This window comes from Pavona decussata, unplaced genomic scaffold, assembly GCF_977016875.1.
Source record: "Pavona decussata unplaced genomic scaffold, jaPavDecu1.1 SCAFFOLD_64, whole genome shotgun sequence".
NCBI lineage: Eukaryota > Metazoa > Cnidaria > Anthozoa > Scleractinia > Agariciidae > Pavona > Pavona decussata.
The window spans coordinates 789497-815787 of record NW_028145484.1 but is presented as its reverse complement, the minus strand read 5'-3'; the positions used below and the strand labels follow the sequence as shown (position 1 = coordinate 815787).

The 26291-nt window shown below is 38.0% G+C and overlaps 1 protein-coding gene and 1 long non-coding RNA gene across 7 annotated transcripts in view; one reads left to right on the top strand and one right to left on the bottom strand.

Moving 5' to 3' along the window:
* Positions 1-26291, top strand: part of LOC146478298 (bone morphogenetic protein 2-like) — a 57697-nt gene that overhangs the window by 23944 nt on the left and 7462 nt on the right. The window contains exon 1 of one of the 3 annotated variants that reach the window (XM_085111833.1): positions 22635-22826. The exons of the other annotated variants lie outside the window; for them this stretch is intronic. The gene's annotated coding sequence lies outside the window, so the exon portion shown is untranslated. Of the gene's footprint in view, positions 1-22634; positions 22827-26291 lie in introns of those variants that run through there. 3 annotated transcript variants of the gene reach the window in all.
* Positions 1651-25867, bottom strand: LOC146478299 (uncharacterized). Of its 4 annotated transcripts, none has more exons than XR_014865098.1 (3): positions 9237-9958; positions 4450-4578; positions 1651-3468 (listed from the first exon to the last, which is right to left on the bottom strand). It is a non-coding gene; the product is annotated as an uncharacterized LOC146478299 (long non-coding RNA). The 4 variants fall into 4 exon arrangements; XR_014865095.1 differs by lacking the exon at positions 9237-9958 and adding an exon at positions 12539-13271 and having other exon boundaries at positions 1663-3468; XR_014865097.1 differs by lacking the exon at positions 9237-9958 and adding an exon at positions 25732-25867 and having other exon boundaries at positions 1664-3468.

The following is a 26291-nucleotide window of genomic DNA, read 5'->3' as shown; positions in this document are numbered from 1 at the left end:
CGGAAGTTATAACAATTGTTTTAGTATATACGAAACGAATGGTAGCAAGTGGGTAGCCATATTCAGTTAGTCACTATTTTTCTGGCAAGTTAGCGAAAACCTCGCACGAGAAATCGTTTTCTCGTCCCCAGTCCTGCGATCGCCACGGATCGATCCTCTTCCGAAACGCGGGTCAAAAGGATATTGGTATTGGGAACAAACATGGCGAGATCCAGCGGTCCAGTTGTTCAAAGCGCAGGGTTTGTGTAAACTGCTAATCAGTACATATCTTTTTAAAAGATTCTTCTATTCCGTTCTCACCCAGATATTTCTCCACCTTTATCCTTTTATCTTCACTGAGCGAGATAAAAGCTTCGCTGAACTTACTTAATCCGACAACCCACACAAGCCACAATCTTAACCAGGCCCAGAGTAATTACATCCTTGTTCCCAAAAGCTTTATTTATTTATTTATTTATTTATTTATTTATTTTTTGGAGCTTTTTCCTTGTAAAGTGGGATGGAAAATTTACAATTTACAAGGGAAAAGAGCTGGTAACTAGGTGGGGAAAGTTAATGCTGGAGTGTGGATAACAAACACCATCATTAGTTTGAGTGGCCAATCAGAGGACGCGAACATTCCGTTCAAAGTGTGAATCGTACACAATGCGACCAGATGGAATTGTGGGTGATCTAATTAGCATGCGAGTTCTTAGTGATTTTTTTTTTTTTTTTTTTTTGGACAAACGTTTTTCTTTCGAGTGTATATGTGTTATATCACCGGTTGTAACAATTTTAGTAATCATAAGAGAAAGATGGACTTGTCAATAATCAACTGCTTGTAGTTCAGCCCAGACAATGGGACGAACGAGCTCTCTGGGACACGACGTTATAGAGTTGCCAGAGCCTAAATTTATACGACTAGAGATAGAATAAGGAACCTTGTACAAGCGGTAGAAATAATTATGCTTAAACCTTCTGATTCAATTAGAAGGGAACCGTATATTCTTCAGTCTAGCTATAGATACTTAATTCTGTCACTGCAATGACTCACGTCAATACGTAAATATCTATTTGGTCAAATCTATAAGTCAAAATAAGATGAGTACAGGGTTCTCTCGTACCGTTTCCTTGGTGGAACCACTACTAGATATAGGGTTCACTTTTACTGGAGGACAATGCTCACCAAAAATTGTAAAGAAATTGGAACCGTAGTTAACTACTGGTATACGCACCCATAATTAGTGGTGTGAGATTCTAGTCAGTCAGCAATGCATGAAAATTAAGGTAGCACCAGGCTGGAGAAAGCACTCAAGTCTGACGTTTCGAAATATTGCATTCTTTTCATTTTATCTCACTCTAAACGTTTTCATGACACAATCGTGCATGTATTCGTCTGTTTTACTAATGTCATGATACCAATCTATGTTTCATTCAGTTACGTTTTAGTTTTGTCTATCTAACTTTATGAGTTTGAACCTGTTTACTTCTAAAGATCAGCGATGATCTTCGTGTACTCTTGGGGCTCAGAATAAAAATAGAGGCAAGTTCAAGCTCTTCTCCTACTTCTTTACGTGCTGAAGGATGTGAATACCTAAGTTTAATCCTTTTACTACAGACTCAAAAACTCACTGAAAACATCTTGTATGTTTTATTTTATTGTAAAAAAAAAACAACAACAACAACCACAGCAACCGCACAAACGCACACTCACAGCACCATGTTGAAGTACGTACAGCTGACGATCTTCTATGTATTTACACTGTATATCCACTGAGTTATTCTAAAAGCTTAGGGATGCATCAAGCGATTGAAACAGGGGTTATCTAGTTTAGGATTAACACGCACACATTTTTTTTTTCTTTCGTGCAAAAACCTGTTCGAAGATTTTACTGTATCTAAACCACTATGGTCGAGTAAGGAAGTTAATTATAACTGGCAAATGAGCGATCCGATTCGTTGATCGTTACATTGTCCAACAACTTCGCCGATTACTATTCTACATCAGTAGTTTAAGACACTAGCTTGACTCAGCAGAGAGGCACCAGGAATCTTTGTAGCTCTTCTTTATCGATTCTTTAAGCACTGGTTCTTCACTACATCAACTCGACAACAATTCTACTCAGTTCTACATCTACTCTACATCTTTTTCGACGAGTATCACTCAAATCACGCCTTACTTTATAGTGTGCTGTAAACATGTTTACGACTGTAATTCAACCGAGGCCAGAAGGTCCCAACCAGAGATAAGAATTGGTTTTGCCAAAATACACTAAGAGGAAAGAACAACACAACTGTTCTAAGAAAATAGATAGAAAGGGAAACCAATCAGGCTGATAAAATCCTTAAGTGTTTTGCCTTGATTTCAACCTTCGAGGAGGCCCAATCCAAGGTTAAAGGAAGCAGGCAAACCTGTCCACAGCACAACTGTTAACTCTAATCTTTAAACAACAGGAAAATGTCAAATAATTTTGAAAATATCCGTCAAAACTACCAAAAGGAAATAACAACTGTATTCTAAAATTGAAATGGAAAACACACCCTTACATTAGCTTCACAACAGTAGTTGTACTGGTTGGTCACGTGCATCACGCTAAATACCTGAACACAGCATTCTATAGCCATTTAAGGAAAAATTTCTACAGACTTCTATGAGCAGCAAATAGTTCTTGAAGATTATAACGATGATAGGAATTACTGAGAAGATTTGTAAGTAATGTCATTTATTTTATAAATATGATGGTTAGTGTAAATCTTAATACAAAAAGCCTCTATGTGACGTTTTCATTTTTGGGTGTTTCATTTGTTCAGTTGCTTAAAACGTCGGACTTGATTCGCTGATGTTGCGTTTCAAAGTAGGAGAGATTTGAGCCCAGAATATGTTAAGTGCAAATTTAGCTGCTAAAGCGCTTTCAGCCTTTTCTTTCGTATTGCCAGTACTTTGCGTATTTTGCAAAATTTCACACATGTTGCTTAATTGCAAATCAAATGCTCCACACAAAAATAGTTCTTTTAGAGCAACCGCCGTATGACTGCGTTTTGTTTGCTTTTTGGGTAGGTTACATCGCTAAGTAAAAATAAGCTTCGGGATGTGTGGCATATTAACTTCACAGTTCCTAACCTCAAATCTCAAATCCACACTTGAGAGGATCAGTACTTGCACGCTATGGGTCAACAACTAGCAAAGTTCTGAATCCTATGCTATTAAAACTAGATAAATTCGGCTCTTTCCAGTAGCAAAAATATTTTAGACTTCTGTCTGTACCCTTGACCTTGGTTCCCATCTTCTCAGTTTCATGTATGAACAGTCGGGTGGACGAGTGCCGCGTTTGACAAATCTCATCCTAATAGCATCCGATTCTCATTATCCAATCACACATAGCACACGTACCAACTTGTCGCCAGTGAACCTCGTTATGTCCGTTGCCTAGCAATATCGTTCTCAAAATGTCGCTGGGCCCTTAAGTCTCGTCCGGAGGCGTTGTGGCCCTGACAGAAAAAGGAACTTGTTCAGTTCATGCAGTGAGTGGTGGGTTAGATCGCAAGGCAAGTTTTATTGCAGTCAAGTAAGTTGGTTTATTGATTTTCTTTGTACTTATTTCTACACACACACAAGAAAAGTCAAAACATAATAATCTTTATTCAAAATTGTGAATTGAAGTCTCCTTTATCAACGTCCTAGTCGGTTTAAATGGGAGCTTAGTACTTGCAAGGCCTAAATGGTTTATTGTTCTTCTGTGATATTTTTTGCTTCTTATACACCTGTTTGCCTTGCTAGGCTCAGTGGAAAACCTTTGTTCTAATATTGCATCTCCTCAAATTTTCTGGAGAGGACTTTTGCAAAGGCGAAGAACAGAAAGAGAGATAAATAGTCCTACAGTAGGTAACACAATACTGTTGTTCTATTGTTTTAAGTAGAATGGTAAATGATCCAACACTGTAGACAGTCTTAGATCTGAATACATATATAATACGGTCAAAAAAAAAAAGAAGAAGAAGAAAAGAAACCCGTTCAACTTGAAGATAGATGATTCTCCTCAAAATTGTTAGTTAGTTTAATCCCAGTGCTAGCAGAAGGACTGGACCATGTGAAAAGAAGTTTGTAAATACAAGTAGAAATTCCTTGAAGGAAGACGAGTCCCCCCCAATCCCCATCTTTTAATTAGCCTAAGGTAATGGAATTAAGGAAAGCCATTTTCTCCTTTGACTTTTCGCGAACCTGCTCCTAATCGTTCATATCCTTTACCGACATCTATTATTACATGAACCTAGCTTCCCAGTTGCCTTTATAACTTGAACAGTCGATCACTTGTGTTGACGTCTGTGCTGTTTAGTATCAAAAAGGATCGTAGAAAAGAAAGAGAGCATTCCTTTCAAGCCTTAAATTTACTCGTTATTTCCGTGTAACAAAATACTTATTTTAGTACAGCATACATCGCTTATATATTTTAAAATGGTTCTTGTACTGACCTTTTCTGGGTTGCTGTGACTGTGAAGGACTCCAGAGGTTTTTTTTTTGTGTGTGTGTAATTTTAAATCAAAGAGAGGGTTTATGGTTATCGCCTTCGAACACTGATTGTCGGATAACTCTACACAAGGCTAACAAAGCAAAAAGAGTTGTATTAGTGGTTGCGTAACCAGCCGAAGCCACACTAAACTGTTGACAATGATAGCAAATAGTTCATTAAACAGCCAGCTATACTGAAAAGAAAAAGAAGGAAAATTTTTGAGGAGGAAAGTGCTTCGCTTAGAATACATTCCAAGGTTTTATCCACCCAGGTTTACGTCTATTCTATCAGGCCTCTTGGATGCGACTTAGAGCAACAATGTTTTTCCAATTGGTGGTCCATACAGCACCGGTTTTGTTAGGATCATTCCGGGAATTAGCTATTCATAAGCTGTTTACTCCCAATGCAGAGCTTCTTTTAATACCGAAAATCAAAATCGTAACGTCAGCATTCGAGGAACGCTTATAAGCAATACTTTCCTATGATACTGTTGATTATGCTATACTTAGTGATACTATTTTAGTATCAGAGGATAAAATTTTAGGTATGGCAGCGCAAATGAAAATTATTGGAGAGAACTTTTCCGAGCTGTTTTTTTACTTTTTCTTTCTTTATTTTGGTGTTTTTTTGTTTTTTGGTTTATTTATTTATTTATTTATTTATTTTTTTTGGTTTCATATTATTTTACCAAATAACATCTAAGATTTTCTCAAGTTTCGTGCCTAGCTAGTCCTGGGAATGAAATGAATGAGATGATTAAGAGGCTAAAATTGTAATCTTAATATTTTGTGTCAACAGTTTAATCGCTCCTTGTTTTAAGGGTTTTGTTTTTGCTTCTTGTGTTGTTTGATTTTGAGCCAGCTACCGCACGTTTGACTCCTGACCCCCCCCCCCCCCCCCCTCAACTTTAGTCTTTTAACGAATGTTTTAACCGTCGAGGAGCACGAAGCAGGAAAGGTTTAAGAGTGACTGAGATTTAAGACTTGATAAGACTGTGTGTATTTAGGTAATAGCATTGGTCAAACGTCACTTCTTGTGTAATTGGATAACAGTTTACAGGCCAGTAAAACTGAACACGAGCAAAAAATGGCAGAGTTAATGGCCTGTATTTCGACAAGCAGTATTAGGTTTCCACAGAACCAGAAAAAATGGCCCGTGTTTGTCTAGCTTTTTGTGCCTTTCTCTCAAACTATGATTGTTTTAGCGCACGAACCTTCTCGACTTTCACCCAGGCCTTCTATGAGGAAGACAAAATAGGGTGGACATAAAGATCAGATTTGGTGGCCAATACTATTTACGTGGGTAGTGGATAATTATGTTAAATTATTAACATACTTTTTCAAATGAATTTTTCGGCCTTATCCGAAAATTAACCTGTCAAATGCTTTTTTTTTTCTTTTTCGTCTCCTTCAAAGCTCCTCTTCATTTATTATCATTAGAAACACTTCGTCGGTAGACGTAAACATTCACGTGTCCTTGTGTGATAAACAGTAAGCCGTGCGAGACATTTTAGTCGAGATAGACGTTTCTTGACGTCTGGTTTTTTCGAACTAGTCACTAAAAATCCCTACAGTGGTGTACAAATCTCGAGCTCAAACCTTCCCTTTTTTGATCATATTAATTATCATGCAGCACACTATAAGGACCCCTTTCCCCTTCGAATGCTGTTTTTTTTTTAACCTGTTTTATTATTGTATCTGAAAAATTCTTTGTATATGACAAAAATAAAATTCTAATATGTCATAAACCGGGATTTTCGGAGGCTTAAAATCGTTTCGATAATAAAGCTCGGAAAATCTCTGTTTACTACGAGAGGTAAAAGTTTCAGCAAAAGTATCAATTTATTTTTAGTTTGCAGCATTTCCTTGCCTTCGATAGCAACCTTGAAATACAAGGACAATAATTTTTCTGTTTTTAATGGAGGAGGATTAGAGAAGTCTATCAGCAGAATTGAACTCTTGTTAACAATTTGAATGCAACGCTGATCAATTTATATGTTAATCTATTTTGTAATCTATTTGATGGAATTGTTCTTAGCTAATTTACTTGCTTTTCTAATGCAGTTACATCTTCAAAGCAAGGCAGCATTCATGGTAAATCAGTTTTTGCTTTCCCTTTTCTGCCATCGGTTAACCTGAACAGGAATTTAGTATAAAATATCGTGACTTTCGGACCACTGAAAGTACAATCGTGCCGTCTGACGAGAAGCGATGACGACACTGACATAAATATTTTACGTTTAGCTCATTAACTTTTGACATATTTAGTCCTCGAGAAAGAACCTCAAAGTCTATTAGTCTGTTATATTACGGCAATTGTTTACGCCGGCTAAACAGGAAGGTAAACCTTTCTTGTTTTTCAACGGAAGGCTTAGGTTGGGCGTTTCAGTCTAATCGTTAACACTCCTTCAACAGTTGTTTTTCTTTTTCAGAGTTTAGACTTTCTATATGTCTACAGGTGAGATTAGTAGACCACCCTTGTGATATAAAACACCTTAAGTTATTGTCTGCCTCCGGTAACAATCATAATTCATGGCAGCCACGAAAAGAATAGTTTTTTTTCCTTTGCACTATGCGATTAGGATTTTTTGTTTGAGATATGAAAATAAACAAAATATTGACGTAAATTTCTTTTATAGGCAACATATTTTTCGTCTGGATTTCTATGAGTTTACAAAAAAGAATAATAAATAATGGCGCCATCCACAAAGCATAAGAAATCCGTGTTTTCACTCAGTTCCTTTTAGCGCTTCCTTTGTCCATGAAACACCCGTCTCGAACAAAAGTACCGCGCCTACACGGCCATATTTATATCATTAACGGCCTGCCAGCGAAATAATACGAATAAGAAACGATATAAGCCTTTAACCTCCAAACCTGAAATATCATATGACTTAACGGGATTCCATTGGATTGCATTGCGCATTCTTACTGCGCATGATTTCTTACGTCATTAGCGCGCGCTGCGCCGAGGTTTTCCTTGATGACCCTTGATGCTTAGCTCAGCCAATTATTAAATGGATATTTCTTCCCAAACGAACACCGTGGCCTATCTTTTTTATCTCGTTATTTCAACTTAACTATTACCCTCTTTATGTTGAAAAATCTTCAGAAAAAAATTAGGATAGAAAAATGAGTCATGCCCATATAAACAGGAGCCATAGCATAGCATACCCATCGCATAGTATCAGTGGCTTTAACTTAGACTGTTGCCTTTGTCTACAGCCAAAGCGAGGGCCTCCTTTTACATTATAAACAGCACCACAGGGAAGTTATACTCAATACCGACCTTCCAAGGTTATATCATCCACAGAACTTGAACTAATTTGAACAGTTTGTACAGCAGAATAAATATCCGTACAGAAAAGTGATGCTCAATATCTATCATCTGAACGTGTACTTTAGTGGAATTTCATTCTGACAGCTTGTGAGAGTTAATTCTTATGTATGAACCGACTTAAGGCGAATTTGGTGTGTTAAAATATTTGGCTACTTAAAGCATTCCAGGATTTTATCAGTCAAGATTATCACGCGAATTTTATCACTGAATTCAAAATTTTAGCCTGCTCGAGTAAGAAAAAGGTTTTGATTAACAAGGTAACTCTCTGTCAGCCACGAAGAGGAGAATTAGTTTTTAAAATTTGTTTCTTTGCATTGGTAAAAAACGTGACGTCCATTCTATGACCTGTCATTATTTACATCAATCGGCTTTTGTGTTAGCAGTTTATTCACTAATGCTGCTTTGAATTAACTTTAGAAGTGGTTAAAACAGCAAGAGCAGCAGCTGGTAGCTGTTTCCGGGGCAATTAACAGAAAATGGTTTAGCACCTATGATTTGCCGTCCCATTCGGATAGTTTCAGTTACTAACCGTGTAGTTTAATTATCTATACCTAATCAAGCCTTACTAATTCATTTACAATTATTGTATCCATGTGTTATAGCTTGCAATTCAGAGATTAAAGTTGCCTTTTAATTTAGTCAACTCAACACGCAATAAGAAAGTAAGGAGTGAATATCTGGGTTATCATATAATTCGATTATCAAGCGTTTATTAAAATCGAACCTAAATTATTGGACAGCACTAGAGTACCTGCAATTACACAACCGAACGAAATCGAACTCACATAAAAAGGAAACAAAATCAGTCAAGAGTTAGATCTCCGAGCTCTATTATAAATAGTGGACTTTTAACCCTGTCTATTAGCTTGTACTGGCTTTGTGAACTAGAAAACCTTTCTTCTTCCTAAATTCCATTGCCAGTCTTGTTTGTGTGTTTTTCTTTGTTTGTTTGTTTTGTGATTGCTTTTATGGCAAAAACACGTGTAAAAAAACATTAGCCAACGTGCCACGACTATAGAACAGGCTCGTCAAGAGGCTAGCATCACTTGCTTATTGCTTCTCAACAAGACCTCGGTGAATTTCAGGTAACTTCTTAGGTCAGGTATCTTTAACTAAGGTGATTCCATTGAATTTCATTATGCACCCTTATTGCGCAGAATTTCATACTTACTTGCTTAGTTACTTACGTTCTCTGTGCGTGCATGCTTCCTACTTTACAGAAGATTCTTATATTATGTCTTCTCAGCTGCGTAAACCGCGTTCAAAACAGTAAGTTCGACGGAGAAGTGATTCAGGTCGTTTCCCCTAAACGAGCATGGCGACCCTCTATTTTTTTGTCATATATTTTAAGAAAATACGACTCTCAATGATCTATGGAAATTCAAAGAACTTTCATCAGTAAGTGAGTACCTTTCTGGAACGTTTCCCTGCATTGTTCCGCGTTATATACCCTTCCGTCCGCCTATTGGTCTTTAGAACTAAGAGCAGTGGTTTGATCTATACCAGGCGAACGTAAGGTATCATGATCTCTCCAGAGAGGCCGATTGTCTACCTCCTCCTGAGAGGTACTAGAGTGCCCAATTTCATTTTATGTACTCGAAGGCTTGCTTGGTTCCTTTCGGTTACTGCGTCACGACCTACGCCGGAATGGATGGAAATGCCCAATAGTGCAGTCGTGCCCGAGTAACAGGCAAAATCATCGATTTTCGTAGAAGTGTCAATTGACTTTTTTTATTGCCTTCAATCTCTCTTGAAATTCTTGATGTTGTTCCAGATTCCAGAGTGCAGAAAAGGTTTCTGATTACTTTAAGATCTGCTCTTCTAAAAAGGTTAACGCTGTAAAGAAACTTATCGGTTACCTGACCTTCTACTCACTCGTTTTTGGACCGGGGGGAGGGAGACCTCACTTCACGATCTTTCTCTTTGAAATTCCCGGGGCGCTCCCCTATGTAAGCTATATAGCTATGGGCGGCGCCAAAGGGTATTGTTTTCGAGCTGCTTTAGTCTGAAAATTCGTATATTTTTACACTTTGAAACGGGTATGGATTCTAATGACCAGGTCTGAAAATGGGTATGAATGTAGGCTAGGAAAATTAGATATTTTGGTCTGAAAAAGGATCAGGGTTTGGGAAACCGACCCGCACAACCTCATCAAATATTCTGAGTTTCTCGCCCCCTCCCCCCCCCCCCCCCCCCCCAGCCCCGGCACAAATTATACCGTAGAAGTTGCAGTCACCTGGCATTGGGCTACTTCAGCGCGTGGAACGAACTAAGTCATTTTACCGTCAAACCAGTAGCCTTCCGGCCTGCAACGTCCCGAAATTCCTCAGTCAGGGCTTAGTGACTAAATACCCGCACTGGCTGCTTGCTTATATTGGACAACACGAAATAATTCTAGAGGGGTTTTAACATAATTAAGGAAATTAGGTTAAACACTACATTGTGAAAGGAAGTAATTTTAATAAGATCTCATAGCATTCAGACTTGTAAAGTTAGAGAGTTAGATATTTGAATGGTATGGTGATATAGGTTTTGGCTGTACGAACGGTCATAAGCTCCTGATAGAACTCATTGTCCGTGATTCTGTTCATGCGACTGGTCAACAGCACAATCTTCGATCGCAGTCTGCCCACAATTTATTAATTTAACAAGAATTTAAAATCTCAAGATTAACACTTTCCAAAACAGATCCTAAATCACCTAATTAAAATAGCTTTGGAATTCTTAGAGTTCAAGTCTCTTTTTAATACCACTGAGCTGAAAGAATATTCAGCAAGAAAAACATAATTACTTATAATTAGTATTGTGAAATTTTTGATGGGTGGCATAATACCGGACTATTATGTCTGACGGCAAGGAAAGATCAGTATCTATTAGATAGTGGGGCAAATAGAGGGCTACTGGGTTATCAGTTTTCTTACTGTCATGTGCTACCCATTCTATTGTTTTGTATTGAGTCCATTGTATTGTTTTGTTTTGTATTGTAATTTCCTCTTGATGAAGACCAATATTGGCAGCCAATATAGTTACTGTATTAACATATAAGCCAGACGACCGCCAACGCCATTTCCCACCGTATAAAAACACAAACAGGTAGAGTGTTCCTGATCTCCCAGGTGGTCGGGGACAAATCGGCATCGAAAATACGAAACGAGTTGTATTTTCCCGACGAAATGAAAGCGTTAACATTGCGTCGATTTGGGGGATCAGTGATATGTTACAGCCGAGCTATATTTCAAGTCTCCAAATATGCGAAAAAATGCTTAGATAGGAATTTACCCTCTCGTAAATCAACTACTGTCATCTCCTTAATGCCAAGGAATTGATAATTGTATTAAAGCAGGAGCTTAGCTCCTGATTAAAATGCTCTATAATGCAGCATTGATTTTATTGTTCGATTCCCTTACATATTTGTCAAAGTGACGCTAGCTCCTGACATGACAATGCCTTTGTTGGCGCCTAAATACACCTGATCGTTTAGGATAAACCGACGTCGAATGTCAGCGATTAACTGTTATTCTTGGCGTCAGTAAGACGTATGCCGGACTGATCGCCTCTTACTAATTGAGCTATGTTTTTCCGGTGGAAGTAATGGCGAGCCGTAAGTCTAAGGCTAAGCTGTATAGACTTACCACAATTTTTTTCATATGGTGGCATGTCAGAACAAAACCACCGCGTTTATACCTTGGTGGCCCGTCCTTGTTCCAGAAGGGTCGATTTTTAAAACCTTTTTCTCGATGTATTTTATAAGGAGCTTTACGACGACGGCAGCGACGGCAGCGGAAACGTCACTATTTAAATAAATTCGCGTTTTTTCAAACGTCGTCGCGATTATTCCAACTTGCTTTAAATGTCAAATGTAGGTGGAATATCCTGGAGTTGAATTCTTGGAGACCGCACCCAAGTTTAGAAAGAGAAAGAAAAATTCGTCGTCGTGTGTGTTTACGTCCTCCATAAAACGTCCCATCAGGAAATTTCACGCCCTGGACGTGCAGTGACGGCAAAAAAATTTACCAAAAAGTGTAATGCACTTGCAGAGTTGTTGTTATGGTTATTAAGCCTGTTGGTTTTTCGTTGCCTTCGCCGTCGTCATTGCTAAAGCTCCCTATCAACAATTAACCGCGAAGTTCTTGGTACAATGGCAAAATATTCAATTCTAGTCCACTTAAGCCCAATAGTGATCAGCATGAAATTTCTCCTTACAATTTCTAGTTGAAACATTCAGATCACAAGAACAAGCAATGACTTGATGTTTGAAGAAATTCTCCTAACTAGCACTATAAGAATTATTAAATTATGAAATGTGAATTTTGATTTTGTGCTTTAAAGCCAGAGGGTTAAATAACACGAATACCGGTAATTTTTGTGGGGCTGAAAATTTGCGATAATTGTTCAAAATAAATCGCGGGTTAAATTTGCGCTGGTCAAATTCTCACCATATTGTATTATACACGTACAAGTCCATGAAACGTTGCAGCAAATGTAGTTTTATCGCTAAAAGCATACACGGTTTAACTAAAAGCGGGTATTCGTCGGCTAAGTTTAGGTTGCATTATTACGCTACATTTATGTAAGGCGTGCACGCGAGTTAACACATGTTCATTTTCCGTTTTCTTCGTGTGATTAATTTCCACCATCTAAAAATGAAAATACATTGGGAAACAATACGCCATTTGTGATTTTGTACCAAGATGAATCGTAAACTGACTCACCGTCGTAGGAACTGGCTCGTAACAAATGAAACACGTTCCTGTCCACTGCACCTGAACACCTTTGGTTCCAATCATGTAAAAATGCTATAACGGGGCCATTTAGCCGGTTTTTAAATTGTGATTTCACCCGAGCGTGTTTGCGGTAATTGGAGCAAACTGTTGGTGAAATGTTAGCGCTGCTATCAACCAACACCAGATGCACAGAAGGTCAGGTTCGCGTTTAGCAAGTATGCCGACAGATCGTGATGCAATTCTCTTTGGAATCATAGAATGTTTTGATGTGGAATTAATACATTGTTCTTCTCTTGAGGCCTTCCGTTCAGTGGTTTTGGCGTTGACAAAAGAATATGAATCTGCATGTTCTCCTCTCATTTGCTATTGAAAGACTGAACAACTTGAGATTCTCGAATCCCTCTAGACCTGGGTTCTCCGAAAAAGCTGAAGGGTGTCTTTTTTAAGAACTCAACCTGGAGGGCCAATGGGGGAGTGCATTGGATGCATTTCAATTTGGCCTTTCTATAATTGTTAGATTATGGAATTTCCGTAATTCTACCTGTCGAATGTATTGTCTTTTCCATGATGAAACTTTGAACCTGCAATCCAATAATGCTAGCCTCAGTATAGACTATCAAATATATGAGTAGATAGAAATTAATTTTTGCTGTACGAGGTGCCGGAATATTATTGAAAGAGTTATTAACTTTCAGAAACTGAACCGTGTCCATGAAAACATTGATAACCTTGTGAACACTCCTCTTCGGATTTGTAACTCAACACGTTAAACATGTTTTTGTCTGTTAATTCATTACTCAGACTCCTCAAGTCTGAAATTGTCGATAAACACTTATCTGACAGATTGTGTGATAAAGTTTGAGTTTCCACTAATCTGTGCACATTATTGAGCTAAACTCTTTTGCGGACGAGGTTCATCGATCGCGGCGACTACCGCTCAAGGCTTTGAGATTCTAAGGTAAGTCAAACTAAATTGGGTTGAAACTTCCTCCAGTTTGCAAAAAAAAAAAAAAGTACTCAAACTAAGAACATGTGTACAACAGTTCAAACAAATTCTGTATTACTTGATCCGGGCTGGGACAAGTTTGCATCTAAGATGGAGGTACATGAATGGGCTTGAACTTGCGACGAAATTTAATTCTCGAAACCGCACAACGAGCCTCCCTTGATAGTGATTCATCATGGACTTCTTCAGCTTCCTCTTCCTCTTAAATTAAGATATACCAAAGTTTGTGCTAGTATTATACTTGTAAAACGCATTTGATCGCATCAGAACGGTTTGTTAAGAAATCCGATTGCGTGCATTGTAACGGTAATCCACAATGATGGCTTTCAACACTATCTTATGCTCGCTCCTTGCTTGGCGTGTTTTGCGGAAGCGTGGTTAAAGTATCACGAGGATGGGTTCATTTAAAAATCAAAACCATGTGGACTATTTTCTTGCTTTCTCGTCAACGTTCTCCGGAAACATTAAGCGTTTTCCATTATGCGATGTTATTGACTGAGACTCGTCATAAAGTGTGATTTCAACTAAGAATCCCAACTATTACTCCCTCAATCCTGGCTCTCAGTTCTTTTTCCTGGCATCGGCTTTCGCCTCCATCGGCGTCTTTATCACTGTTAATTTTTCTATGTAGTATCAGCCTTGCTTACTTGTATGTTTATTTTTGGCTGATTAGATCTTTCACAGATCCTGCGTATACCAGCAACATTTTCGTTTGCGGTCCTTTGCCACTTATTCACTCATTATCAACGACAGATCGCCTTTTTAAGAAGCCTGCGCTCGAAAGACCGTTAACAGAAATTTACGAAAGTAAGGAAAGGAGAAGACAATACTGGCAACTGCTTAAGTATGATAAGCAAACTCGTGACAATTGTGGAATTCTCTGTTTGGCCCGAGATGAACTTTTCCCAGTTGATAAGTCCTTGAAGACATCGAATCAACCAATCCGATTAGAAACCCACCCAACCTGCAATTGTCTTAAGAGAGTCTTCTTTGTCTACCAACGTCTCAACAAATAAGATCAGTGTCTATTTTCTGCCCAGTGCTGTCTTCTTGAGGAGAGCTAGCAGGGATGACGCAGTGGTGAGAGCACTTGTCCCCCACCAATGTAGCTCGGATTCCCGGACTCGGCGTCATGTGGTTGGTTCACGTCTTTGCTCCGAGAGGTTTTTCGCCGGGTATTCCAGTTTTCCCTCCTAAAAAAACCAACACTTCTGGATTCCAATTCGACCTGGAAGGTGTCCCCAATTAGTGCTCTGCGCTAAATACATTGACACTTAAACCAAGTGATTTATTTATTTTTTATTTTCAGTTTAAGAAAATATACGAGTGTTTTTGTTGTTATTAAGAGATCGATATACATATCTTTGTAGTCCATCCACATCAGTTTTTGTCTTTTTCCGTCACGTATGTAATGTCTAGAATAGCAACTAGTCTGGAAGGCATTTTTCAAGTACACAGCCGGACTATACTGTAACCAAAAATTATTTTTAATATTCGAGGTCAATCACAGGGAGCAGATCTTGCGTGTGTGAGCTAATTGAAGTGTATAAAGGTGATCTGTAAAATATGAGATTAAGCCATGATAATGCATAGTTCGGCAATTTCAAAATCGTCGGATTGAAAAAGGCTCTATTGCCCTTTCATTCCTAGCTCCGAGAGTCAAGTCTTTCGTTATGCAATGTCGCTCTAACTGCTTGTGTTGAAATATGAACACATTCGTGGTGCTGTTTTTTTTATTATTATTATTATTTTTTTTTTTTAATCTAATATTATTTGTGAACTTTTTAACTTTTATGTCATTTTATTGATAATATTCAATATCTATTGTTCCTTTTAACAATGCAAGTTTTAGATAAGATTTAAGCCATGCTGTCTTCAATTTGACCGTCTAAACAAAAGTTGTTTGTTCGCTTTTTTGTTCCTTTACTTTCTAAGATCTTCGTGGTTACTTTTTTTTGTTTTTGTGATTTTCTATCGTAGTTGTTGTTGTCCTTGTTTTTTTATTGTGTTTACGTAGCTAGTTGTTTTTGTTTTTATTTTGTTGTGGTCGTCGCCGTTTTTGTATTGTTTTGCTTTTTGTTTGTTTCTTCGTCAGCGATCTTTTTTTTTTTTTTTTTGTCGTGGTTGTTGCCTTTTTCGTGATTAATTTTTGTTGTCGTAATTTTTTTTCCTGTCGTTGTTGTTCTTTTCTTTTGTCAATTTTGTTGTTGTTATGTGTTTTGTTCTGGTTTGTTTTTTGTCGTTCTTGTTGTTTTGTTAAAACAAAAGTTGCTTAGGAACCTCTTCTTGCAAGATATGGAGTTGTAGCATCACAGTCATGATAATTATTGTAGCACTTGCTGTCTATTATTTAAGAATAGCTTTCATTAATCCTGAATATGTTTTGAAACCATTACTGCGACTTTTCAACTATAGAGTGCTTTTACGACGGCCATGTTGGAGGTACAGCTTTATAAAAAATATTTGCATAAAAATAAAATTAATTTCACAATTGAAAATCGTTTTATTGTTTCGCTCCTCCAATATGGTCGCCGTAAAAACACTCTATAGCCTCGTATGGAATGTTTGAATAAGTGAATAACCAAATGTTTATCGGAATGTTACAAATTGAATGTTACAACCACTGGCGTCACGTAAAATCTCCGTAAAGTATTTAGTAAATGTTGGCATTATCTTGTATCTAGCGTTCATCTAGATTTTGTGTTTCCTTCGACAAGATGCTGATCGCGTTTGTCGATGTGGTCACTGCCTCATATTACTGTTATTGTTGTTAGAACAGAGGTGACTGAGGTAGGAAAATATACGAAGACTCCAGGGATTCCAACTGATAACCTTTACCGTCTTGCTTAAGGGCCCTTCTAAATGATTGTAAATGGCTGTTACTAAGCTCCGCCTATTTGTTAGCTGGTGTCGACTGTGGAGCAGATGGTTTAGGTCCATCAACTGTCGACTGCGTATTTGTGCTTTTCTTATAACTGCCGGAAAAGTTTAGCTCCAAAACAGACAACACATGCTTCGAGCAATGCTTTCCACTCAGAAGACTAACTCCCGAGATTGAGGGTGACGTAAATGATTATTCAGATGAAAGCTACTAAGCAGGTTGTTTCTTTGCTTCATATTTACAGGTCTATGTTTGTTTCACTTAGGTTTAGTCTGTTGGCAAAATCACATCCCTGTAGTTCTGTTTTCCTATAGTGCTGTATATATTTAGCTAACTGCTGAGTTTACAAAATAGTCAAGAGCGATCGACTCTTGATGAACAAAAATTCCTGCGGTGCGTTTAATTTGAACTTTTCATATTTACTCAATTTTTAGCACAGGCGTTTGTACCGTTATAAAAATTCAGCCATCTGCGTTTTAGCTCAACATTTAGCAGTCAGTATGACAAATTAGCGTTTCTTAGCTACTAAGTAAACTAAAAAGGCAACACTGTTTATAGAAGCTTAGTCTAATTTATAATATTTGCCTTACGCGGTGCCATTAAGTAACTCATTCCTAGAAATCTTTTGACAATATCATTCGAGCTAAAAGGTTCTGGAGCAAAAACGCCTGATACTTTAGTTAGTCTCTCACTAACAGGAAACATATTCTGAGGTCACTCATCAAGAATTTTATTTCAGCCTTTCAGTCTTCAAATCATCTCATAAAGGACATAACTTTGAACAGGTAAAGCTGTGTAGTAAGGCTTACTAGCAAACTGGGTCAATTTGGCTGGGATTCTACAAGACTACATTGATACTAAGGCAAGTTTACTTATTAGCTAAAAGACAAATAACTCCCGTAAAATTTAAGTGGTCCCATCAGCTTGAATATAGACGACTAAACTTTGCCATTCTTTTTTACAACCTCGCATCACGGGTCTTACGATTAGTGTACGGTTAATTCGTCTCTAACAGCCAAGTTCTGTCAGCGAGTATGGAACTGTCTTTCTGTTAGTTCTGACTTTGAAACAGAAAGTAGAAAATAGAGGATGTGGGAGGACTTTAGGAAGTTGCTTAGGTACATTAAGTTTGCAAGGACATCAAATTAGACCAAAACTTTGACGCGTCAGGGATGAGCTAATTTATTTATTGTAGCTTACGGCACTCACTGTGGTACATGGATATTTTCTTCTGACAGCCAAGATCAGCAAACGTTAACATGATGGAACTGTCTTTAAGTCATTTCTGACTTTAAAAAATAAATACAAAACACCGTAGACTAATCTTTAGGAGATTGCTTAGCTACATCAGTCAGCAAGGTCGCCTAACTAAAAATAGATCCAGCGCAATGTGTTTCTTAATCTTGTAAAGTTTTTAAAGTTTTAGCTTTCAAAATTATTGAAAAACGAACTTCTGCTAATTAACATTGTGCACATAAAGCTGTTTTTCGAGAGACGCTCGCCAGATCTCATTCAGTCTCTGTACTGAACACAGTATAGTCTACAATCAGCTGAACGGATGATTTCACATTTGACCGCGTGCCAAGAACGATGAGGACGAGGCTGGTTTACACCTGCTTACCGTATCAGGGAAAATATTGATCAGTTGTCAATCGTGAGGCTATGTTGAAAACCTTGACCCGTGTTTGTTAGTTTTGGTATTTACGTCGTCTGTGGATGGAAATCTAAATTGTGGGATTCAAATGAAAGCTACTGAGTAGTCTTTTGTCAGTGTAGTGCGTCGTACGATGTGTGAACAATGTGATTTTTCATTTTTAACGTTTGTTTGTGTTTGTTAAATTCGTACATTCCTGGGTTGCTGTTTATTGTGCTGTGCAAGGTGGTTCTAGCTTTTTAATGTGTGGATAAAATGAAATTAAAACGACTGAACGGTACTTTCCGTGTTATGCTCTAACTTGTGAGTCTGTAAGTAAAAACATAATCACGTTGTGCCTAGTCAAATTTTTAAGTCATTGAGCAGTGCAGTACTTTTTTTCCAGTTTATTTTGCAAAGTGAAAGTTGGGATCTTCTTATAGTTTTAAACTGAAACACTATCTGAGGCAAAATAGTCAAAAACTGAATTGTCAGATAGACTTACGGTCGAATGTGATTGAAACTCTTCCACAGATAAACTGGTTAACCACGTTTGTTCAGCTGGAAAGGTTTTAAAATCTTGAATCACCACCATATTTGGAAGGTAACGTGACCAGAACAGGAAACCAAAGCCTACAACACAAACGATGCACATTTTTGGTTGTTAAAAACAGTACCAATAGTTAACGATTGCCTAAACAAACCGTGACATACTGAACATTTCCTTGAAATTCGCATTATTATAGAACTGTTATAATGTGATCAGCACTTAATTTTTTAAACATTTCCTTCCATAACATTCTTTTTCTTTGTGTAAACGGTCATTGTATTCCAAGGTAAAGAATTAAAGATTAGTCTTTCCAAATCAATCAAGATTGAATCCTTGTTTAGGAACATCGTGGACGCAAAATAGTTTTTCCGACCCGGAAAGTTATCGTGGCGTTCGACAAACAGGCCCCTGTGGGTCAGTAGTTTAGATTCCCCACCCCCTCCCACCCCACCCTTGAAAACCCTAAGAAAATCATAGGTACAATCAGTATTGGACGACGAGAGTTGTATACAAAAGCAGTGCACGTCACAGAAATCGCTGGCAAAAGCCGTTTCGTTTAAATCGTCCTTTTGTCTCCTATCCAATGGTGTTGTACCTGATACAGCTGTTAAATTTAGAGCGCGTTCTTTGTTGGGACCTAATCTGTTTTCGGAATGAACAGAATGAACGGATTAGAGTCTGTACAGAATAAGAGGAAGTCCATTCTTTTGGGGGAAGTTTTTAAGTTAAAAGGGAATAGACAGAAAAAAAAAACGAGAATTGTCCCAAAAGAATGCGGCCTTAAGGTGGGGGTAAACGTGAATTTGAATGGATTTTTAGAGGTTTGAAGAAGAGATAAAAGAAAGAAAATGATTTTTAAAACACCAGCAGACAGTCGATAACCACGCAAGGGCACCGCAGGTTGCTAGTGGACTAACGGGTATCCGTCTATCAATTATTAACTACAAATTCTAATTTTAAAACCTCACTAAATCTTCAATATTTCTTATTTCTCTTAATTTTACCAATCCTTCAAGAAAAACTATCTCCTCCCAAATATACCCAAAATTCACCTAAAAATTCACAAAACACCCAATAACATTGGTTTCCGTTTTAAGCAGAGAGATTTTGGATTGCTTGAAACGTGAATGAGATATTTCCATGAAACCGATTTTAATCGGCATGAAAACGGCTTTCAGGTTTACCCCCGCCTTAACTAAGAAGTAAGTAACTTACTCACAGTGCATGGCTAAAAGTAACTGACGGTACATGCAAAATTGCAGAATCAAAAGCAATTTGAAAATGATGTATTATTCAGTAATGGCACAGGCAAACGAAAAGGAAATTCAGAGTGCTCGTATCAGGAGTCGAACCTAAGACCTTCCGATAACTAGTTCGGATGCAATTTATTACAGATTTTGTCTTTTTTTTTTTTTTTTTTACCTCACTGGCCGAAAGTAAGTGACCGTACTAACGAGATGGTCGCACTAATGGCGTGATCGTAAGGCGGAGTTCCACTACAGCATATTGATCTATTGATTTATTGGGTGCGTAGCTGAAACCAATATCCCATTTGGGCACGAATTTCGCTAGCGTGCATACTTTGCAGCTGCTTAAGTTAGCTTACAACGGGGAAGATGGAATCATTGCCGATGATTCTTTCTCTTTTTATTCGCAGTTAAATTTAGTCAACATCATCAACGTTATTCTCGCAAGAAAAATAACTCTTCCCTTGGAGGCTATTTTAGTTCAGAAAAGGGCTATTTTTAAACTCTGAATAGCATTCTACCATGCGAATAGCGATAGAAACAACAACAACGACAAAAACTGCTGTACCTGTACTTCTTTATCTATTCATGGCCTTATCTATTACTAAATACTCAAGCTAGTATTAATTAAGGCATTTCAAACATAAAAGAAATAATAAGCCAGGATCAAACTAAAGAAAGTTTTTATGTTCATCATGTCACCAACGTGGAACAGGAAAAAAGCCGAAAAGAAAATGTTTAGGTTAGATACCCTAACCCGCCACTGAACTATGGCTATTTACTATGGTTCGTGTGTGATACGCATCCTACATACTACCTAGGGGTAGCAATGTTGAAAGCGTCTAGTGTCGAAACTGATTTTTAAAACAATCGGCGATCTTTTTTTAACAACGACGATAAATTTCTTCCATTTCTCAAATATTACTTGTCTTTATAGTTCGTAGTTTCAAAAACTAGTTGCTCCACACATCCATACCAGGAGAGAAACAGTTATTTTTTATTTGCACTGGAAAAGAAAATAAGGCTGACAAGAAAGAACGCATTCTCACGAGGTTCTCAGGTTGCTTTCACGTGAACAGTGTGTCTGCCTGTTTCAATGCCTGAGTAGTTACTAGCGATTTCTCATTAAGCAAGATATATTTATAGCTTTTCTGCGAGGAGGTTTTTTTTTTATTATTGTATCCCGTACAAATTTCATGCTGTTTGGTAACGTTATTCATCCGTAGCATGTAAATTTAATTTCTTTTTGTTTTATGTAGTAGCAAATCATGATCAATAAAAGCTTCGTTGAGAGGTTTGCCTGATGTGAAAGGCAAGCGAAGATCGCAAGAACCTGTTGTAAAATTGACAGAACATGTTAAAACAGTTACACCCACTTAAAAGTAAATAATTGTAACGAGTTTCATCCTATGTGACAATCCTCACGTTTGGGTTGTTTTGGATTTTTCAAATCACTCACGTTTTTTCAACCACTACGCCACATTACAGATACACTCAATACCGCTCTATGCATAATGCCATAGACTAAGTAATATATATGTTTTGAAGTTTCAGCCCAATATTCAGTATATTGAATTTCTTTGCGTTTGGCCCCACTGTATACCAACGCATCTTACATAATCCCACGGACAGCTGAGCTTGATGCGTTTAAAGCCGAACATTCCTACTTTGTTTAATTGTAGAAAGAGAGTGCAAATATAAGTTGCTTTGTTCTCGCCACTAGTTTGTCAAACGTGCCGACACTGAGTCAGTTGCCCTTGGCTTCATCAGTTAACTTCTCAGTAAAACTAAGATCAAAACAAGTTAGTAGCGTACCGGTCAGACCTGAATTATACTACCTGTTGAGTCTCGTGCTAACCCAAACAGCTGCAGTTACAAATCTGTGCAAGTTGGTTCTAACTTCAAATTGTATTGATAAAATCCTTACGTTTGCCGTGGCCATTCATGCAAAACTGGCATTCTTCTGTTTATATTTCCCCAGACATTTTAAACGTTCACAGTCAAATTTGCGTTATATTCTCAAGATTTAAAGATGTTGTCAAACCAACGGACTAATAAGGGTTGAAATTATCGTTATCGCAAAATAAAAGAACGCGACTCAAGTCTCTGGTGAAGTTACATTTATTAGTGAAAAGCGCACACTTGCTATGTGTGCACGAATTTCCTCAATGCCCAACCCTGGATGAATTGAATCTTAAGCGGCCCTTACCTCTAAACCACTATGTTTACAAAATTCGTTAATTGGTTAACCGCAGGCCTCTATTTTGACCTCTAAGTCCTTGAGATCGTTACTTTTATCTCAGATTTGTTACAGTTTTATTTGATATCTCTACGTTCTTGAGATTAAAAGTGGGAATGCCTGCTTTTGACACGATAACCACGGTAGTCCCTTAGACGGTTATTTAAAGGTGGAAAACGTATTTATTCGTTTCTTTTGAATATTCTTTTGGAAATAAAGAAATTATAAGCAAATCCACAACGGTTTCCACGCCATTTTGCTATTGTCCTTCCGTCCATCTTACAAAAGATTACGCAGAGGAATTTGCAGCATTAAGCGTCAACTTAAAATAACTCCAAATTCTTTTGATTAATGAGCTTTCCCGCGGCAATATTGAGGGTTGTATTTAGTTAACTGCTGGAGGGATATTCACTAAATTAAAAGAATCTCATTGGTGTTCATTCCTAAAGTCCCTTTCAATTTCTTCTATGTACACAATAGATGTCATCTCGGTTAGTGACGGGGGCATCATATCAAGGTTGACACTGTAAACTGTTACCCCCGTCCGTTCTGTAGGGGGTTAATCGTCTCTGAATAAAACGCCTTAGCATTTAGATGCCAGTGTATTTCACACTCGGAATGAAATCCAGTCGTTTCACCTTACCAGCACCAGAAGAGGCAGCCTGTTATTTCATCAGCTTTCTTTAGCAACCGATTACCTACGAAGCGTGCAACCGATTGGTAAGTCGCTTTATTTGTAAGCAGAAAGTAGCTGGTATACGGTTAGAGAATATTTTTACTCTTTCAGGAGATAACTCTATTTCAGTATCCTTATCGTGCAAATTCGCCACCTTTTCTCGAGTTGACTTCAGTCTCGAGCGGTCGCTGAGAAGCAAAGAATTCTTGTTCAATCCTCTCTCCGATCTAGACTTCATAAGACTGTTTGCTCTTTAAATTTGTACAAGTTCTCTATATTGTGCGCCTTTCATGCCTTTTGCCTTTTCACTGCTGTTGTGAGCTTACCATATTCTTGTGAGAAGTCGAAGCAGAGACAAAGAAACAAGACAGAAATAGTTCCATTTGCAGATTTTGAATTTGTTTTCCGAATTTCAACGATCGATCTTTGCCGTTTCACGATTAATTCATTTTACGTGCTTTCAAAAAACATACGGACAAAGACTCCAGATTTTTGCCCCACACGAAGGCTAAACGACGAGAAGTAATTATTGCTCGTTTTAATAAATTAGATTACCCGGTGATACCGAAAGTAAAAGCTGCAGAGAGTTTTTCATTGAAAGGAACTACGGTTGAGTTGCTGATTTGAGTAGCTGCACGTACTTGACGTCAATTTTTGTTCGATGGCTCGGCGTCAATCAATGTGCCTGTAACTACTGGGTAAATTTAATTTACAATTGTCAGCCAATGTCGAGAGAAAAATAAACTTCATTAAATCCGTACAATGGGCAAACATTAGACGCGAAACGCCGGAACTTAAAGGAAAGTGGAATAAAAAAATGGGAACTTCGTGGCGAGAGCAAAAGGATTGTGGACGATATTTGCTCAAGCAATGCGACGACCTCGCCAAGATGGGCTTAAAATCTGAGCGATTTTCCGCAAAGCACGTCCATGTTTTGAGTCGTAATTATCATATGCATCGCATGCGACGTGCATAACAATCGTTTAATAAAAAGAAGTGCTAATAGGTGTTTTATTCAAATATAAACACTCGTTACCTTATCTTGCCTTCTTGGATAAACACGCCTTCACCACCGACTGCATTTGGGTTATTAGATTCACAAAGGTAATTTCCCCGTTATAGTTTGCACGTCGCTGGGCGAGCGCACTGTCTGTCCAAAACAACTAGCAACAGCACGTCTTTGACAAATTGGGCATTGTTAAAAATAAGCCTTTAGCTTTGAGAAGACTGTCAAAGTATAAAACTGACAAATTCTCGCCTTAAATGTCCGTTTGAAAAGAGAAACTGAAGGTGGATGAGCAACGCCACGAAAATTGCAGTGTAGTGCTCAAGAGGTCAAATTGTGATAGGATTTCATTCGCAAACTCAAAAGCTTGAACCACCTGGTACAGAATTATATTACATAATAGTAGGACAAGAAAGCACTGCTCAAGGGCTCTTATTAGAATGATAGCACTTTCATGTTTTATTTATGGTTCAAAATTGAGCAACAAGTTCCACGAATTTAGTTTGACAATTGCGAGGGACCTGAGCATTGTACAGAATTGAGTGTATCATTAAAAAAACTGGCCTGTTTCTACTCTTAGCATTCATCTAGGCAAATGTTTGCAGCATATTTCGTGATAGTTGTGAACACGTATTGCTCCCTTACTTTATCTAAGGTATTGAACTTATTATAGAAATGTTAAGGAGAGTTTTCGCAAATAGGGGTCAAGAACTATCGGCGTTCGGTGTTCTTAAATAGGCCCGAAAACATTATTTAGATACTTCTATCGAATTTCCTTCTCAGCACCAGAGTCGAGAAATAAACCCGCATTCCATCCGTGAATAGCATAACATATCTGATATTGGCACATTTAAAACTTGTTTTCACTTTCTTTATATACAGATAATTTTGGATATTTTCTTTGACCTTCTTTCTTCGTCCGGTAGCATAATAAATCCATTAGCAATTATGTAATTAAGGTGTTGTGCACCTGCAATGGCTATTTTACACTTTGCGGGGTTTTCCTGGTCTAATTACCGTAACAACATTATTGTTGTGCTTTCTTTTGTTTGTGGTACCATAGGTGCAATTTAACAAGCCCGGGAGCATTGTTCTTTCTGTTTTTCTTTTCACTAGCCCATACAGCTTCACCCTTTCCTTTTGAAGTAGTTGAATCATGCCAACTTTAAAACAACTCGCCGATTTATTGACGAACTATTCCCAGTGGAAATGACCTTCGCGGGGGCTTGTGCAGACATACTGCTAAACAATATGTAATTATGATTTAATCTCTGAATGCAAAGACCAAGCGAAAGACAAAGAAATCTAGTTCGTAAGCACATTTTACCAGCTTTGTCCCGCGGCCAACGAAAATCAATGGCCGGCGGAGTTGTTGATCTGCACCTTACTCAGGTTTGGAGCTCAATCTCGAGTCCCCCATTGCTTTAGTTGAAATAGTTGCCACAAGCTAGCTAATCCGGCAATGAAAGTCCACTATACAAAACTTTATAATTATACACGCCTTGTAAAGTTTTGAACCTTGGTCTACTTGAGATGAAGCACAAGCGTTTCACATGATTCGTCTAGTGTTTTATCGTCGTTATAAGGTGCTCGACCATTCATAAACCATACAACTTTCAAACTGCCTCTCAGTGTTAACTCTGACCAAAAGCGAGTAAACGCTGGCTGTATCAACTCTCGATCGAGATATCGTGCCATGGCTACTAGCAACAAAATAAAAAGCTTTAATAATGAGATGCTCTAGTTGCCGTCATGACGTTCTAAACAAGCAGGAAATTCTGTAATTAATGAGTAATGAAGGCTACGTATAAGACGTCACTTGATTTGACCCTTCATGACGGCAAATGACAAACCCGCAACCTTTAATTAAAAGATCCCGGCTATGTCTTGCATGTGTAAAGAATACTTTTGTACGCTGAATACAATTGTTTACCTTAGTTTACCTGACAGTTCTTTTTGGCCCCCAGCGTGTTTGTGTTGTCGAATAATTGTAAATTAGTTGCTTTGTTCAAAGTCAATCTTTGAAGACAGAGTTAACTAACCTTCGGAACCGAGACGCTCCGTTGTTTGGGCAGGCCAATTACCCAGTTTACGGTAAGATTAGACATTATAGCTATTTTTCAACGCTCCTTTTTAGGTCATAATCTTCGACAGGAAATTTATGGCACCTGAAATCATCAAATTATCGCTCAAAAACTAAGCCAAGTTTTTGCGCCGAGACCTGCGTTGTCCTCTCACACTAAGCGGAACTACAATAGTAGACGGCATGGTGCGGGAATTTGGCGTAGCGTTGGTGGCATTTAACGACAGAAATGTCATCATCATACATTGTGTACTGCAGTCAACATAATGCGAGAAGTATCTTGAGCTATGTAGCTTTGTGTTTGGAATATTTGTGTGGGTGGAATCTTAGTGCTATTTAACCCTCCGCCAAGAATCATCGCACGTCCACTTCTCATTTAGAATAAGCAACTGTCAGCCGTATCTCGTTTTTTTTACAGTA